A 20,423-nucleotide genomic window follows, 5' to 3' on the forward strand; every position below is an offset into this window, starting at 1 on the left:
TTGCGTATCCTTGCAGTACAATTATTATAACCTAGGATATGTAGCAATATGTGTTGAATCACTTTGAAAATTTATTTTTATTCTTTGTAGTTGCAGTTTTCCTACTGTGTTTTTGGAGGTCTTTTTGAGGAGCTGTTTTGCATGAATGCAAAGTGTTGAATTACTATAGTCTTATCATTTTATGGAGAGGACACTGTAGTTGGTTGAAATCTTTTATAGTTTTTTTTCTCCCCACAGAACAAAGTGACTCTTCTCTTTTAAAACACATTAAGGGTTGGAAAAGTCATTAGAATGTGAATGTGGATATCACAGGAATTGATGTACTACAATTGGAGCAGTTATATTAATGAAAGTGAGACTATCTTAGAAATGAATCATACAGCTATAAACTTGTAACATAGAGAGGGATCCATTAGTGTGTCAGTGGAAATGCTGTGAAGATAAAGAAAATGGGTTTTGTCTTAATGCAGAGCAAGTGTGAGCAGAACATATAGCTGAATTTTAGAAAACTCCAGGAGGAATTAAAAACTAAGACTACCCGTATATCTTAAGAGTCTTTAAAATAGATTATATTGTCAAAGATGATTACAATGAGATACTATTTATTATATCAGCTAATAAAGATATAAATTAATTACTACAAGATTGTTAATTTTTACCCATCTTTTAATACAGGTGTTGCCAAAAGTAGGTTTATAGTTGTTTGTATGAAAAAAGGCATGCAGGTTATGATTATTAGTATACTTTTATTAACCCAATAGAATGTCACTCACACTGTAAACCTACTTTGCCCCATCACTGTATGTGCAGAAATTCTGCTGATATATAGGCATGTTTTCTGTGCCTGCATCTTTTTCAGCAGCCTACAAATCCAATATATATTCTTTTCTCTGAAAACCATTCAAGTTCCCTGTTTATAAAAGTGGCTTTTGGAATAGAAATTGGGGATGAAATCAATATTAGAAGTTCACCTTTAATTTCCTATGATTGCAATTTGAGCAAAATTGTACCTTGCCTTCTACATTAAAAAAAAATGTGAGTGGAATTTCTTACAATGAATGTATAGCAATTAGCTATTCTCAAAGTTGGAAACCTGTTTGACAAGGTTCAGTGTGAGTGCTGTGATAGAAATGAGGGGAGACTAACCTGGAGTGATATTCCAGTATTTTCTTTTGATCTAAAGATCTCTGAGAAGTCTCACCAGCTAAATATTATTTTGAGTTTATGATTTTACGTTTTTTATCATTGTAGAATATACTCAGATTTTGAACTGAAGAAAAATCTCACATCTCAGTCTAAAAATAATAGCTTCATATGATTTTATATCTTCCTTTTTGTACTCTGGAAAATAAAAAAAGTCTATATAAAATATATTTTCAGTGCTTAGTCAATCTTGTATGTGAAATGTTGAAAATGAATGAACAAATGAATGAATTGAATATAGTATCTATTTGTTCAGAAATTTGGGAACTCATAAACTAGACTATAGGGGAAATTTTTTAATGTAAATTTTAATGTTTTACAAATACAATGTGGTTTCTAGAAATAAAGATGATCAATTTATATTTATTAAATTGGTGCAATCATAAATAAGTCAAAGAAAGCCTCCTTTTACTTCATAAAACAAACATTTAAATAAGTATTTTAAATAGAATGACCAGTGCTAGGTGGTAGAGAATGTAGAATGCCACAAGGTACTAATACCTGGGGCAGTAGTTTAGTCTAGGAAATTCTGAAATAGCTATTAGCTTGTTTTCCATTGTATCTCAGTACATATAGTAGTGTCTTGAACATTGCAGATATTTAACAAACATTCATTAAATGAATAAATGAAGACATTATGCCTGCCCTGTAGCAGCTAATAGTCTAGTTCAGTGGTCGGCAAACTCATTAGTCAACAGAGCCAAATATCAACAGTACAAGATTGAAATTTCTTTTGAGAGCCAAATTTTTTTAAACTTAAACTTCTAACGCCACTTCTTCAAAATAGACTCGCCCAGGCCGTGGTATTTTGTGGAAGAGCCACACTCAAGGGGCCAAAGAGCCGCATGTGGCTCGCGAGCTGCAGTTTGCCAACCACGGGTCTAGTTGGAAGACAGACATATAAGTTGTCTCAATTATATGCTTGTAATAATAATGATGATGGTGATCATTTAGTGAGTATTTCCTTTGTGGTAATTACTGTGGTAGGTGTTTTACATCTGTTATTTCTAACCTCTTAGACAACCATGAAAGATAATAATTATAAACTAGTAACTGACATTTCTATAATACTACGTGCTAAATTTCCTTACTTCTTTGGTGGAGAGTGGGTGAGTTAGGGAGGAGAGAGTAACGTATGAGTCTCTTTTTCAGGCAAAGGGTCCATCCTGAGCAAAGACAGAGATATATAAGAGTGAATGGTTTGTTCACTTTATTTCAATGATCAAATAATTTGTAAAAGACGTTTGGAATTCAATTTTACTCTGGACCTACTGTCCCCCTGAACTTCATGTGACATGAGTTATTACTTCCCATGAAAGTTGAATTTATTGTTAGATTAAACCTTACTCTTTCTCCAGTAAATGCTGTTATGTTCCATGATCTTCGCTTCATGATGGCCGGAGGGGAGAAGGTCATGATTCTCTCTTTGTTGCACCAGAGAAAGTATGCGTGTGACATCCGTGAGTCACAGAGGAAAGAGGAATTACACTGCACTGCATCTTAACATCCTTACTAAGTGTTCTCTCACACCATTGAGGGCTCAGTCTCTTGGAAAGTGCTGCTGAAATAGCTCTCAGCCTCTCCCCACTGTTCTCCACCGCTGCTTTTATATTAGAATAATGCAAAGAAAGAAAACAGGCATGTGATCTTAGCTGCTCTAAAAATCCCATTTTTGGTTTCTCCATTTTTAAAAGTACGGCAAAAATGATTTAAGCAAATGATTAGCCACACTAGTGTGGGGACACGACCAATTATAGGAGAAAATGAGAAACCCCTCTAGGAGAGGTTTATAAAATTGTCAACACCCTCTTTAAGAGGCCCAGCTGGAGGCAGCTCTAGTTACTAAGATCACTAGCCCCAGATTGCCTTTTTTCTTCTTATGGAAGCACTAACATCAACCACAGGTGGTAAGCCGTAGTCAATTAAGTTCCTACTTTCAAAATTAATAGCATTATGCACTCGGACAGTCTCATAGTCTTGGGTTCTGTGTGTTAACTGTTAGGCCACTGTTACTTTCCCTTTTTCACCGGAAAATACATTAGATTCTGCACCAGTGAGCCCTCCGAATTTTCCTTCCTCTGCTAATGAGCTGGCATCACCAGCATCACCGGTGCAGACAGTGATCCCCTTCCCGGAACCAGCCCCCACCAGCAGGGCCTGCTCCCTGCACCTGCCTCGGGCTGCCAGGTGTGGACACGGGTGTCCGTGTGAAATCTGGTGGAAGAGCGAAGGGGACGTAGAGCTATCCGGGTTTATGCATTTCTCACTTTATTTTATTTTTTGATTACAGTTTGCATTCAACACTATTTTGTATTAGTTTCAGGCGTACAGCACAGCTGATAGATATTCATATAGGTTACAAAGTGTGCCCTTTGATAATTCAAGTGCCCACCTGGCACCATAGATAGATAGTACAATATTATTGACTATATTCCCAATGCTTTACCTTACATCCCATGCCTATTTCGTAACTACCAATTTGTACATCTTAATTCCATCAGCTCTTCTCACCCCATCCCCCACCACCCCTCCCCTCTGGCAACCGTCAATCTGTTCTCTGTATCTATGAGTCTGTTTGCACTTTGTTTGCTTTTGTTCTTTAGAATCCACATATAAGTGATACCATGTGGTATTTCTCTTTCTCTGTAAGTTCGTGCACTTCTTACTAAAATTCATGAGACAAAAAGTATAAATATAACATTAGCTGCATTGTCTCCAACTACCTGAAGCTGTTTTGATGAATAAGATTGATAAATTCATATAAAACTAAAAATTTGCATTATTGTTAGTCTTGATATTGATCTCAAAGTGCCCAGACTTCTTGTTGTTGTTAACATATATGTATCCTTTCAAGCCATGTCTTCACCAGAAGTTTGAAGGACTGCAATAATCTTCTAACTCACAGCATTCCCACGACACCCCACCTCTATTCCCACTTCTATTCCATCCTACATATCAGTGGCAGATTAATATTTATGTTCTAATTTTTGTTTGGGAACGTATAAGATTTTTCTATTACATTAAATCTCACATAATTCTGGTAATAGATAGCAGTTATCATGAAGTAAATAAAAATCCTCTACTTGGCTTCAATGACCAACTCATTTTTTTTTCTTTTCTTATCTATCACTGTATTTCCTTCATTTAAAAAATATACTCTGACCACTGCCAAGCCCAATTCTATCTTTCCTCATAAATAAATTTGCAATCTTTTCTGCCAACTTCCCGTATGTTCATAGACAACTATTTCATATTTTGAGATGTTTGAAAGAACAAGCTTTCATCTGTCATTTACAATTTTTTTACATATTGTGCATTCTATTTCATTATATACTTGTGTTCGCCTAAGACAGGGTGGGGAATGTCCTGCCCTTCTGCAGTATATGGCCCATGAAATCATTTTGTCTGGCCCTGCCAAGGTATTAGGGGTGAATTAATTAAATGTTTGATCAACTACAACAGGTTAACTTTTAAGTTGATAATTTTGTGTGGCCCTGAAATGATGTTATAAATATCCAAATGGCCCTTGGCAGAAAAAAAGGTTCCCCATCCCTGATAAAGACAACATTCCAAGTAATGTGCCACTGAATGAAGTTCTTGAATATTTATCATGTCAATTTTGTGGACTTTTGAAAACTCAGAGATATTCTTTAGTAGTAGTTCATACAGGACTCATCTTCAGTTTGAGAATCTGGTCCTTACATTGTTCACTTCCTTTGTATCTCGCAATTCAGCCCTCCTGCTTGTAATCCATCTACGTTCTCTTTGAAGGCTTCCCGGTGTCCTTCAGGTTTTATAAGTCTTCCCCTTTTTTAGCTTTTAAAATACTAAATGATGTACTACAAAATTTCTGAGCATGTAATTTAAAAATTGAGAACTCAATTGCTTACCATCTTGCAATATTCTACCAGCTTTAATCATGTTTTCCCAGTTAGATTGTAAATTCTTTAAAGGCAGAGGCTGAATCTTAACACTGAATGAATACTGCCAATAACACTTCATACTAGTACTGTCTGAATATATAATTGGTTCTCAATAAATCCTTTTTGAATGAATAAGTGCTTGACTGTAGAGGGTTCCTCAATTATTGGCAAGAGAGTTCATAAGGTGAAAATCATTAATATTTGTTTTGACAGTCGGACTGTTTTAAACAAATAATTTACTGTGGTTATTATGGGCAGAAAACTCTCCAGAGTGACCTATTTGTGAGAAGGGTGATAAAGTGTGCTTTCATTTGCATTATTCTAGTTTTATTTAATTTCTTTTTCATGTGTTAAAAGCTCTTACTGATGATAGTCACTGAAATAAATTATTAGATTGAGAGGCAGCTTAGTGCAAAGATAAACTAATTAATTTTCACTCTGACTCCTAATAATTATTATTTTTTCTGATCTTATGCTTGTGGTCTTACCATACCATTTAGTAGTTGGCTACATGATGTTTTCTCTTCTAACGCTTTTTATACAGAATTTGTTCACCTCATCAGGGCAGAACCTGTTCCTGCAAACACTTGTGCACCCCACTGTGCTGGGGACCCTAAACACTTGACTGATCAATGTCCCAACCTGAGCTTAGACACAACTAAGAAATGAACAATATACCTACAGAGGAAAGTACCAGAGGCTAATCTTTTATTTCACATTCAATTTGCATTTTATAGCACTATGACCTTGTGTGTGTCTATAAAAGTTTACCTTTCAAATGCTTTCAAATTATAATCATATTTCACTCTCTTTGGTATTTTATCCTACTGCTTCCTAACTTTTTATGATAATAGTGCCTCTGGTTGATTTTATAAACTACATATGACGCTTATAATTCAGTTTCTATTATTCTTCAAGTCAGAGCAACTTTAAATAATCTTTTTATAGAAGACTTTTGCTTTTGAAAATCAAACTCTATTTTCTTCAATTTTACAGTTTTGAAGCCTTTCTGTAGGTTTTTAAATATTTTTAGCACTCTATAAATTTCTCAGCATATCGAATAATGAGTTGTAACCCACTAAGTTCATATATCACCATCATTGAAAATCACTCGTATTAACAATACAAAGTTGCCATCAGGAGAAACACATCCATCTATCATCCTATCTATCGTCTATCTATCTATCTATCTATCTATCTATCTATCTATCTATCTATCTATCTATCATCATCTATCTATCTCAGTGGTCGGCAAACTCATTAGTCAACAGAGCCAAATATCAACAGTACAACGATTGAAATTTCTTTTGAGAGCCAAATTTTTTAAACTTAAACTTCTTCTAACGCCACTTCTTCAAAATAGACTCACCCAGGCTGTGGTATTTTGTGGAAGAGCCACACTCAAGGGGCCAAAGAGCTGCATGTGGCTCGCGAGCTGCAGTTTGCCGACCACGGATCTATCTATCTATCTATCTATCTATCTATCTATCTATCTATCTACCTACCTACCTACCTATCTATCTATCATCTATCGACCTGTCTATCTATCGTCTATTTATCATCTATTTATTATCCCATATCCTGTGACTCCCAGAGCCAAGAAGTAGAATAAATATCATCCTTCTTTAATCAATGCCACATCCATTTCATTTTCTTTTTTCCTCATTTAAAAAAATCTTAACTTCTTTGAAGTATACACCACTCACCATCCACCACTTCTATCAACCTCCTGATCACTCTCTCTCATTCACTAAAATGTTACCTTCTAGATCATTCTTGTCTTCCTCTTTACTCCTATTATAGTCATTATTCATGGTCAAAATTTAACTTTCATATAGATGACTTATTCAATGTATTGGCCTTCTAAATCATAAATCTCATTTAAAAAAATCTGTTCACCTACCTTGATCATCTGCTGCCACGTCATACATATCCTAGACCTTGCCATATCAGTGATTACATCAGCTCCTGATCTTCCAATTCACCTACATAGTATTTTCCAATTCCAAAAATGTTTTATCTAATCAAAACTTCATATACACTCTTACTTTTCATCCTCCTTCTCTTATCTTTGCTTCCTTCATATCTATCATAGAGTACACACTTAATTGAGTGGCTTCTGTAACAATCTCAACTTTTATTTCACCATTGCCTCTTTCTTTCTCTTTTTAAATCAACTATAAATATCTCAAACTTGATTTATACCAAATTATTTTTGTTCTCTGTGTCTTCCCTAGAGAAGCTATTTTTTGAAAATAAAAATTATACAATACTATGTGTGTTTTTTTACAGTAAAGAGTATTTAAGATTTTTTATCTGCAAATTATGTGTTATTATTTTTTATGTGAGTAAAATTTATAATAAACTTATGTTTGTGATATATTTGTATCTTTTTTTCCCTAAAGAGTTTAACAAATGTTGTTAAATATTTGCCAGCACAGCACTGCTAATATACATAGTGTATGTAGTATATCTACAAAAATAATTCTTGATATTCTCTTTTCACAGCCCTCCCTATTATTGCTCCCTCAGTCTTCTCCATCCTGGTAAATGATAAAGTCATTCAATCTGCTGGATAATTCTAAATCTAGGAATCATATTTGGTTAACCTTTTTCTTGGCGTCTACATCCACACAATCAGTCCTGTCATTTCTACTTAAAAATATAAATTCCTCTCCACTTCCACTGCCATCATCTTAATCCAGAACACCATTATTCATTGCCTGGCCCGACTATGAGAAAATTCTCCCAACAGGACTTCATTCTCCCAGGCTTTTCCCTTTACATTCTTCACTAATCTAGTGCAGTGATTTTTCAAAAATGTAAATAAGATGATGTTACTTCCTTGATTATAATACTTTGATGACTTCTCATTGTCTATTGTAAGAACGAATGCCTTATTCAGACAGATGCTCTTGGGCCACAAGACTTTTCATCTTGACTATAGGATACTAGGAATGATGAAAAGTATTCCTTTGAAGATTAGTAACATACAAAGAATTGTGCAGGAAGTCATTATTAAGTGATATGGTTCCATTGATCTCTTCCTCTAACAAAGCGTGGGACCATGCCAAGATTGAATTCAAAATTGGGACTCACAAATTCACTGCTTTTCTATTGTGCAGGTTGTTAGTTTTTAGTTGCATTAGATTATAGCAGCAGACGCTCCCCCAATTTCTCTTGGCCTACACTTATTTTTGGCTGGCTTGCACAAGGGTGAATTTATCACCAGAGGTGGTATTAGAGGACTCTCCTTTTGGGTTTACTTGCTCTAAACAGGCACTACCACAGAGCTGGCTTTGAAACATTATGGTGTGTGTATGTGTTGAGAGAAAGAAAGAGAGAATGAGTGAATAAACTCAAGTCTCACCAGCACAAATATTACAAAAAGCCTACATGACACAGATCCTGCTTTCCTATTCGGCTCTGCTCAACACTCTATTTCTCACTCGCTATCACCCTTCCCCCTTTTAAACATAGTCGGATCCCTTTCAAGGGCCTTTTCACCTAACATTACTCATGTTCTTTGTCTTGAGCAGAAAAATGGAACCCTCCATTCCTGTATATATCTGGTGCTTTACTTTGTGGATTACAGTTCAAATATCACCTTCTCCAAGAGGCTTTCCCAGACCTCCATACCTAAAAGTACTTCCCTTCACACCCACACACTATCAATTTATCATCTGGTTCATTTCCTTTCATCACTGAATAAATTCTGAAATTATTTTGTTTGTTTATCTCTGGTACATATGCATCCCACACCGTAATACAAGCTTTATGAGGGCAATGATTTTGCCATGTACTATTCACCATAGTGTCCCCAGTGTTTACAACAGTGCTTGCATATAATAGGTATTCAATTAATAATTGTTGAATGAGTAAATGAATGAATGGAGAAGTGCAAATGGCATTAAAATCACAGTCCTTAGAAAGAGTCTCCATGAAGAAATGATGATTGTGAAGGACTCTTCTGACGTAATGGAAACATCCATGCATGGGTTGGATGCAGTCATAGCTAGGTACATGCGTATTACTAATCACTGTGTACCTTCTCAAGCACAACCAACTGTCCATAATTTCCTTTTCTTTCTTGGGCAGGTCCCAGGGACTTCATTTTCTTTTTTCCTCTTATGGCAGTGCCCCTAATAATACTACCTATGTTTTTCTGTTTCTGCTTTCAGTGTGGGAGACAACTTTTTAGCCCCCTACTTAGGTTCTCCCTCTAAATCCATACCTATAAGTTCTATCTATGTTGATTCACAATCTTGGGGGATCCCTGGCGAAATATGAAACTGGCCATTGTACGTGGAGGACAAGGAGAGACCAAAGAAAGAGGCAGACCACTCTAGATTGGTAGGTGCCCCGGATGAGCAGATCTCTGCACCCACCTGTCAGATTCTTACAAGTTCCTATGGACATCTTAAGTCAGTCACATATCCCACCCAGGTATTTAGTGAGATTATAAATCTATCCCTCATGGTTCCCTTGCAAATATGACTTTATCAAAGTGAGAATTTTATGTTAGTGGGATGATTAATCAGTGAGGATTCAGCCATGTTAGGTATTTCAAGCAGAAAGGTATTTAATGGAGTAAGTGAAAGGCGTATACAACCACTGGAAAAGAGAGCAGTGAATGTCAGTGAAGGTGGCATGAGCTTTCAAGAATGGTCCAGAAAATCAGGAGGTTGATGGTGTCCTCTCTTCAGGAATCACTGGGAAACTCCCTCTTACTCTCTGTTTCCCAGCCACATCCAGGTGGGTATTGTCAGGTGGGAACCTAAAGCAGGTAACACCTGGAGGCCATTTGTAAAGCCTCATATCTGCTGAAGCTCATGCATCCATTCACCACTGCCTCTGGAAGATAAAGGCAATGGATTCTGCTTCTCTTCCACTTTCAAAATCTCACAAAGTTACCTCATTGGCAGAAGGTCCTTTACATTTAAGTCCTGGGAACAAAGAAGTCTGGGAACGATATTCCCCAGGCTTTTAGCTGATATTCAGGGAAGAACCTTGAGAGTGGTAGGGAGACATTCTGGTTGCCAAAACAAACAAGCAATAGCCAAGACAAAGTAAGTAAATTTCCCCCTCCGCCACCTCAGATGAATGGTAACAAAAGTAAAACAAAGCAGATTCCCTATGAATACCATTTTCTTCTCAAGGGAATTCCTGATTAAAAGGTTCCAGTAAATATTTGATTTAGACACAGTTCCTTAGTATATCCATTTTTTCCTGTTTTTCTGACATACATCAAAAAGGATAAGAACATTTTATGAGGAAAGGTGAAAGGATTAAAGGGCCAAATGGACTTTCATTGATTCTGGATAATGTCTGCTCTTTGAAGATTTAAAAATGAAGCAAAAATATTATTTCCTACTTTACACTACTTGAAAACCTAGGTGTAGAGACAAGATTAAAGCACACAGAACAAATTGAGAGCAAATATGCTATATGATGATAATATGCTTGGTTTTGTAGCTTGTCTTACAAGGAAGAAAATAAAAAAAAATGTTTGGAATAATGGAAGGGGAGTTTCTGTCTGAGCCTTGAAGATCAATAGTACTTGGAGTGGTGAGAGGAAGTAAGAGCATTTAAAGAGCATGTATGAATGAGAGAATGATATAAGCAAAGGCTGGAATGAGCACATGAAAGAATAGTTAGAGGTTTACCAGTAACTTTTGTTTGTTTGTTTGTTTTTTGTTCTTAACCCTGGCTAGGGCTACCAACAACTTCTTAAAATAATTTTCTGTCTCTAAATATTATTGTTTAAATTGAGGGGGTGCCCTAGCCAGTTTGGTTCAGTGGTTAGAGCATTGGCCCTCGAACTGAAGGGTTGGGGGTTTGATTCTAGTAAAGGAAACATACTTCGGATGCAGGCTCCATCCCTGGACCCCAACTGACTGGGGTGCATGTGGGAGGCAACCAATCGATGTGTCTCTCTCACATCAATGTTTCTTTCTCTGTGTCTCTCCCCCTCCCTTCCACTCTAAAAACAAACAAATCAATGGAAAAGAAAATATCCCTGGGCGAGTATTAACAATAAATTGAGGGTGAGCAGAGTTTGCTTCCCCAAAATATGCCTCTTTGGGATATTACTTTTTTTTAAGCTGGTTATTTTTAAGAGATGAAAGACTCAAGGAAAGCCTTTGCCTTTCCCTATAATTGCCTAAAATAAATTGAGGTAGAAGACTTGCTCTAGAAAGGGAGCTATCATCATGGATAACTAGACTTTAATATGAGCTAGTGTGTGATAGTGAGAAACATAGCAAGGTATATTGGATCAAAGTCCTCTCTGTGTCCCACTTTTAAGGATGATCCAGCAAACATTTGTTTACCATCTCCATGTGAATTCCCTTCCTGCCCTTTGAAGTAAAACATCCCATCCCCTTCTCCACTTCAAAATGACATAAGCCTCAACTGCCCAGTGTGTCTTTTGGTCTCATATTCTTATGGCACCCTCATCATGTACATATGTATTAAATTTGGACATTTACTCCCATTAATCTTTCTTATGTTATTTGATTCCAGCCAGAAAAACTTAGAAAGGTGGGAGAAAATTTAATTTTTATGCCCTGGTAAAATGTTAAGCATATCATTAGTAGTGTAGATCACAGTTTCCAATCTTAACTATTTGAGACAACTTATAAAATTCCCAAGTCCCGTCATCAGAGATTCTGATTTTCTAGGGCCAAGATGGTACCTGGGAGTCTGTGTATTTATAATCCTTCATAAGTGATTTTGGTCATGAGTCAGGTTAGAGAATCACAGCCCTAAGGGCACATAGCAACCATATTGTTGTATGATATGGAGTTATCATAAATCTCTGTAAGCATCTTTCATAGATTTGGAAGATATGGCGGGTTTACTAGTATACATTGCCTCCACTGAGGCAACTCAGCAGACTAGCATAGTAGATGTGCAGAGAAAAGCATTAGGTCACAAATTATGAGCTTCCACCAGAACTTCTACCCTCTCCCAAGCAAGAAGAAAGAAGTTTCTTTATGCCTCCTCATCATCAAAGATCAGAGGAAGGCAGAAAAAAAGGATGAAGAAAGAAGAGGCTGACAGAAGGAGAGAATGACCATTGTCACCGTTTCTATTCACCACTGAAATGATTGTTTAATACAATGAAATAGAAGAAGGGTTGAACAGAAACCGAAACACTGTCATTATCTTTGACATAACATATGATATGTTATCTGCCTAAAAAATTCAACAAAATCAATTAATGACCAATTAGAATTTAGAAAATTCAGTTAAATAACCAGGTAAAATAGTAATACTAAAAAAATCCATTCCTTTCTACTATATGAATTATAGCTAGTTGAAAATATCAAAGTGTCTATAACTCCTTTAGAACGGAATGGGGAACCATTTTTCTGCCAAGGGCCATTTGGATATTGATAACATCATTTGCACAGGACATACAAAATTATCAATTTAAAAATTAGTCTGAGCCGAAACCGGTTTGGCTCAGTGGATAGAGCGTCGGTCTGCGGACTGAAAGGTCCCAGGTTCAATTCCGGTCAAGGGCATGTACATTGGTTGCGGGCACATCCCCGGTGGGGGGGTGTGCAGGAGGCAGCTGGTCGATGTATCTCTCTCATCGATGTTTCTAGCTCTTTATCCCTCTCCCTTTCTCTCTGTGAAAAATCAATAAAATATATTTAAAAAAAATTAGTCTGATATATTTGGTCAAACATTTAATTAACTTACCCTAATACCTTGGCAGGGCCAGGCCAAATGATTTTGAGGGCCTTATACTGCCCAAGGGCCTTATAAATGCCCACCCTTGCTCTAGAAAAAGACATACCATCAATTGGGATCATGGTTTCTAAAATATATTTTTAAAAACTTTATTGTTGAAAGTATTAAATATGTTCTCCTTTCCCCCCCATTGACTTCTTCTAGGCCATCCCCACAGCCTGCCCCAGGCCTTCACCACGGGTTATGCACATATGCATACAAGTTTTTTGATTGAGCTCTTCCAACCCATCCACCTTCCCCCCTTTCCTCTGAGGAGTTTCTAAAATATTAACACGTGTACCTTTTGCATTCTAAATGTGACCTCCTATCTATGAATCCATGACATTTGTCTAACTTGAAAGAATTTTGATAACTAACTACAACATGGATAGGTGATATAGGAGAAGATATGCAAAATTGATGATATGTCTTCTTTTAGAGGAGGCTTATAGAGATGAATTCTAGATTGTCAATTTTTTTCTCCATAACAATTACCACCTTGACAAATGGAGACCATCATTTTTATGGCATAGTTTAAGGGATTTATTTCATTTTAGCTATGAGTATGCCCTTCTCTTTCCCTATTGGAAAAGTATATCAAAAAGTGAAAAATAATGACAAATAATAGAAATAATTTTGAAATTGGAAAAGCATATCAGAGAAGAAGTAAATGACTGTTAATTGAGAGGACTATTAATTTGCTCTAATATAATTTTTAAAGAACAAATTTTACAACTTTTGTTATTTTATTAACAATGTAAAACTTTTGCCCTGCCAGTGTTGCTCAATGGTTGAGTATCGACCTATGAACCAGCAGGAGGTCACATGCACATCCCTGGGTTGCAGGCTTGATCCCCCAGTAGGGGGCATGCAGGAAGCAGCAGATCAATGATTTTCTCTCATTATTGATGTTTCTCTCCTCCCTTCCTCTCTCTGAAATCAATAAAAATATATTTTAAAAAATAATGAAAAAACTTTCAACATGCCTTCACCTTTTGAAGAAACACTTATGAGTTTTGATACTAGAATTGAGGATGGCTGTTCTACTCAGACACTAGGGAGATACAAAATGAAAAGCTGGCTTTGTTACCATTTTAAAAAATCATTCAATGGTTTTCTATCCTATCTATGACTCTTACCATGTCATCAGTGTCTTGTCCCCTGTCCATCTCTTTGCCTTCATCTTTCACCTGTCTTACAAGGTACACTTTGTGTTCCTGTAATACTGTAGTACTTGGCTGCATGGGTTATACTGTTTTGCATTACACAGTCTTTGCTAATGTTCTTCCTCTACCTAAAAAAGTCCTCCCCAAACCTGTTTTAAGTTGGTTAATTTTTCCTCATTTTAGAAATTTGGCTCAGGCATCAACTGCTGCAGAACACTTTCCTTAACCTTTGCAGTGAAGTTTAATGTCCTTGTGGTTTCATTGAACTTGATTATACTTTTATCATTGTACTGTTCACAGTTTATTGACATTTCTGTTTTCATCACTGAATATAACTGTGCAAGAATAGCAGCCATGTCATATTAAATATTCATCACTGTATTCCTTGTACTTAATAAAATGCCTGATATATAATAGAAGCTCAAATTGAACTGAACTTTTACAAAGCTGGAAAAATTATTTGAAAGGCCAGATAGCTAGATTAGGGAGGTTGGAGATGCTAAACTCGGAAATTTGAGCTACAGGCAATGGAAAGCCACCTTGATTTTATGACTTTGTACTAGGCAATCAAAAAGTGCTCTATTCATACTTAATTTCTTCAACTATCTTGGGAGGCAGCAATTATCGATATTTTCTAGATATAAATAACTGATGCTCAGAGATGATAAGTAGCTTTCTCAGTATCAGAAAGCTGGCAAAACTGGAGTGGGGTTTGAAACTAAAATCTGTCTTTAAAGTCCTTCTGTATCATGCTGAACAATATAAAGGAAGCAACTGATGTAAATGGTTATTTGATGTAAACACGTAATTCGCTGATTCCTCACTAGAACATTTAGATCACTTTTAAAAGCTTATACACAGTACAAGGGAGCCTAGATTATTTCAGTTCCATGCCACTTCTTTGGCTTACTAGAACCATGCATCTATATAAGGAGTGTCTATAGCACACAGCCTATTCCATTAGTTGGGATGCCATTCAAAGTGCAGCCAGCAAATACTTCTGCCAAAGGAAATTTCAGTATCAAAGTGCTGCTGAAGGCTATTGAGCTACCTATTTGTAAGAGCTATCTGAAGTCATTTTTCTTTTCATTCTGTATCATCAGAGCTGGCTAATCCTTTAGTTCCTATATTGTTTTAGTCATTCTTCCTAGAATGGTAAGCTCACCCGATGGTTGCCTGGAATGTTCTCAGCCCACCTCTGAGCCACTCTGCTCTGTTTGTGTCTTGGTGATGTCAAGAGATGGGGGAGGGGAAACATGTAAAACTGAGCTACTGACAAATGGGCTAAGTGAAGCAGGATTTGTTTTCAACAAAGTGCCCCCTCAACCTGTAAAACACACGCCGTAAGCTACAATCACTTTCTCAAATTTGGGTGAGCAAAACCGAGCTTAGGCCCTTTTATGTATTCTTGTATTTCTCCTTTCATAACATTTATCAACATTCTGGTTTTTTTTTAAATTAAATTTGTTATTCCCTCCTAAACTATCAACTCTATAAGAACAAAAATCTTATCTATCTCTCGGTGCTTGTTGCCAGCATCTCACATAGTTCATGGCACAGTGTAAGCACTTGAAAGAATAATTGTTGAACGAATGGCCAAATTATGAAAACTTGATGTTTTTTATTATTACAAAATTTCCACTGTTATAAAACAAAACAAAATCACCTACATCCTTTAAACAGTGCTCCTCAAATCTTCAGATCTATATAAAATCTGAATCACCAGAGGATCTTGTTAAAATGCTGAGTCAGCTTTAGTAGATCTATGGGAGAGCCTGAAACTCTGCATTTACTAGTGTAACAGGCACTTGGGTGATGCCACAGTGCTAGCCCTCAGACCACATTTTTAAAAAACATATATATATATATATATTTATTGATTTCAGAGAGGAAAGGAGAGGAAGGGAGAGAGAGAAACATCAATGATGAGAGACTCATTGATTGGCTGCCTCCTGCACGCCCCCCACTGGGGATGGAGCCGGCAACCGCAGGCCAAAACTCTGTGGACTGAGCCAAACCAGCTAGGGCCCTCAGACCACATTTTGAGTAGCAGCTGTTAGAACACCACAACTATCAACTGCTATATTTATGTAACCACTTGTCCTCCACATTATTTATTTGCTAGCTGACCTAACTGGACTTCCATCAGGAACTCATTGGTCATCTCTACACAGATTGATCTCTGTGGCTGCTCAGCCTGGAGCAGACTATGTGGGGACTCCTTCTGGGAAGCAACTCAATCGCAAGTGATTGCCTTAGAGTATCTGTCCTTGTGACTTTTGATTTAGGGCTCAGATCTGAAGTCACATTTATTTTCTTTGTGTCACTCTTTTAATACAAACGATGCCTCTCTGTCAGCAGCTACTCAGACCTAGCTTTTTACCTTATTGTCAGCTCTTTAAAGGACCTTGCAAAACATGTTTGTGTGTATGACATAGAGAGTTATTAGAATATTGTAATCATGGTTAGTGTTTAATTTCATTATTGTGGCCTTGAGGTATGTCCTGTGCTATACAATATAGGCATTTTATGGGTTCCAATTGGGTAAAAGGACAGTTATTTTTTTAACCTTAAAAAGCATCTAAGAAATGACTTATTTTTTTTATCCCCCTAATTAGTTTTTGAGCTCTGTCAACTCTCTTTCGGCAACTGCTTGTTGTATAGGCAAATTTTTCCTTATCTTTTCTACTTTGATTTATGCTTTATTTTCAAAACTTCTACCCCTTTCTTAACATATTCATATTTAATATTAGACTACATTATCTGTTAGCGCATTAATCAGGACTTTCTTCCTTTTGTTCTTAGGCTATAATTTCATGGGTTTGAATGGCAATCCTTTTCTTCTTTTCATGTTTAATGAGATGGGTTTTCCTGCATTCTCAAGAGTAGGTTTCTGTACAGGGGGCAGGGTGGAACAAGATAGCTTCCTCAATTTCATTGCTTAAGGACTCTCTCCTCTGTTGTTACCACAAAGTATTAAAAATGTGGCCTCTGAGATTTGCTTTCCTGGCACCCTTTGTGTCCAGTAACTTAATTGTCAATGCTCCTGACTCTTCAATTTGGATCCAATCCCTGTAGATCTTTTTCCTCCCCCAGTGTGGGTTTCTGTCCTTTTGGAGGGAAGCTATTCTGGACACTTCTGAGATGTTCAAGGACTTGGGCAGTCGCAGCACCTTCTGCATGAGACTCTGACAGAGTGTAAGAGTCTCTGACACAGTCCTTTCTGGTTGGGCAGAGGTATGCTTGCAAATTATTCCACTCAGATTAGAGTCCTTACTTTTTTAGGCTATTTGCTAGAAATAAATAAAATGAAGTTTGAGGCCTCTTAAGATCACCAGAATCCCCTGTATCTTCCGTTCACTATGTCTGCAAAGCTGCTAATGCCATGCAGATTTGGCTCTTCTGCTCATGCTCTGGTTACTGGGGAAGATGTCTATGCTATATCCTCGGTTTTCTGCCACTTTTGAAGAGAGGATCTAAGGAGCAACCAATTGAATAGAATCACCTCGGAAGTTTTTTTAAAATACTGATGCCTACCTCTTACTTCCAAGGTTTAATTAGTCTGAAGTGGGTCCAAGCACCAACATTTAAAAAAGTTTTCTAGTATGGATTAGAATGCACCATAGCAGTTTATATTAAAAGAATAACACAACAAAACTACTGCTCTAGGTCAATTCCATCTGTAGTTTTCTATCAACTGATGGGTCATCTGCCTAGCCAGCCCACAAGACAGAATGGGAAAACTAGAAGGGATTCTTTCAATACAGATGAATTTCTTTTTCTCATAGAAATGTAAAAAGTAAGTCCCCTCTCCTCTATTTTTTCTCTTTTGCCATCAGAAAATATTTTGAAAAATGAAGGACTTTTATCTGTATGAAATGTGGGCAAAGAAGAAAATTTTGTCTTCTCGTCAAAGTAGGTCTAAACTATTTTTATTGTTAAGTGCTTTGTCCTGCTTTTAATTGTACTCAAAGAATTGTTAGGTTTCTAATTTATTGGGGCCGAGAAGAAGTTTGCTTAATTCAATACTGTTCTCAAGAAAAGCACAATGAGGAGAATTTTACTACAGGAAGTTGATGCCAATTTTTATAAACACAATTTAAAATTTTTTCCCTCTATATAAGGAATTAAATTTCCTTAAGGTAAGAGATAATATTTATCTTCATTTAAAATATGTGAAATAATGTAATGTAGAAATTTGTTGAATAAAACTTTATAAAGTGAATGATGAAAATTTATTGAACAGGTTTCTTGTGTATGTACCAACTGTGCAAATAAATGGGTATTTAGTATATATATATGTTGTTCAAGAGTTTAAATAAATAATTTTTCTTAGAATCAAACTACATGCACTTTTAGAGACAATAGAATGTATGTGATTAGATTGCTTAGGCTTACAAAATAACCTCAAGAAAAATGATGTGTCATAAAAATAAATTTAAAAAAATTAAGGAACAATGTTTAAAATTAAAGGTGTGGACGAAAAGTGCCACATGCTAACCTGATAAGCTCAGGGAAGGCCTGCATGGCAGTCTTGCAAACTCAGAGACCTAAGGAACCACAAAGGATGGTCTGAAATTAAACTTTAACTAAAAGCAGATGACTGGATTAAAAAAACTATGGTACATCTACACAATGGAATACTATGCTGCTTTAAAAAAGAAGGCATTCTTACCATTTACAGCAGCATGGATGGAACTGGAGAGCATTATGCTAAGTAAAATAAGCCAGTCAATGAAAGAAAAATACCACATGATCTCACTCATTTATGGATAATAAAGAACATTATAACCTGATGAACAAAAAGATAGATACAGAGGCAGAGAAGCATTGAACAGACTGTCAAATTACAGTGGGAAGGTTGGGGAGTGGGGGGGAGGTAAGAGATCAACCGAAGGACTTGTATGCATGCATGTAAGCATAACCAATGGACACAAGACACTGGGGGGTGAGGGCATGTATGGGAGTGGGGTGGGGGGACAATGGGGAGATCTGGACACATGTAATACCTTAATCAATAAAAAAAAATTGGAAAGAAAATAAAAGCAGTTATGGTGGGTAGTTACATCCTAGGCCAGTATCTTTACTGACAATATCAACCTTTACCTTAACTGAGCCTATCTATCATTTTGCATCTATGATAACATACCCTTGAAGTATCTAGGTAACTTGTAACTTCCCTTTTTCTGGACCCCCTGGGGCACAACCTACTGTGCATGGGCACCAGGCACAGATACCACAAATTCCTTCATTGTTATTGTTATCATGTTAATTGTTGACTGTTGACTGTCCTGTACCCACCTAAGTATGTGTCTATCACTTTACTTTTTTATCCAATCCCAGGGGTTTTCCCCCCCCTTTGCGTTCTCCTGCCTTTCTAATCTATCATCATGGATTTCCTGTAACCCACCTACACCCCCACCTTTGATTGCAATGTATCAAAATAGATGAAAACCTGCCATTCTCTGGAACTCTATCCCAATCCCTTGAGATACTGCTTCCTGGTAATGGTTGACAGTTTCGCTCAAATAAACTCACAAAAATTCTTTACAAGTTTCAATGTTTTTACGTTAACAAAGGATATACAGGGTGTGACAAAAGTAGGTTTACAGTTGTGAGTATGCAAAACAGAGTGTATTTCTGTATTATTATTATTTATTAACTAGTAGCCCGTTTGCACCAAGATTCGTGCAATAGACCTTCATTCACCTGGCTGCCTGCACCAGTTTTCTGCCGGCACCAGGGACCCAGGCCTTGGCTGTGGCCACCGCCTTCTGCCTTTTTCAGGGTCGGGGCTTGGCCCCGGGCGGTGGCCTTGGGCTCGGCGGCACCCAACATCCTTGCTAAGGATCGCAGGAGCCGACCCCCAGTGGTTTCCTGCGATCCATGCAGGCTGCCCACTGGTGCCCAAGGCCGGGAAAGCCTCCGCCCCAGGCTTTCCCGGCCTTGGGCTCGCTGCACCCAGCGTCCCTGCTACCAATCACAGGAGCCGACCCCCAGTGGTTTCCTGCGATGGGTGCAGGCTCCCTGCTGGTGCCCAAGGCCCGGAAAGCCTCGGCCCCTGGGACCCCCGGGAGCGGCGGGAGGGGCGGGAGGGGCGGGATGGGCCCGGCCACGCCCCCCGGGGTGCCGATGGTCCCAGGCACCCCTGGGAGCGGCGGCATGGGTCCGGCCACGCCCCCCGGGGTGCCGATGGGCCCGGCCACGCTCCCCCAGGATGCCGATCGCCCCAGGCACCCCAGGGAGCGGCAGCATGGGCCCAGCCACTGGGCACCGCCATCTTGATCTTCTCAACGGCGGATATGCCACCCGGAGTCCCGCCCCCAGCCTCCTGCCGGCCCAATCGTGGGCATAGCGGAGGTGCGGTCAATTTGCATGTTTCTCTATT

This window comes from Cnephaeus nilssonii (genome assembly GCF_951640355.1).
Source record: "Cnephaeus nilssonii genome assembly, chromosome: 5".
Taxonomy (NCBI): domain Eukaryota; kingdom Metazoa; phylum Chordata; class Mammalia; order Chiroptera; family Vespertilionidae; genus Cnephaeus; species Cnephaeus nilssonii.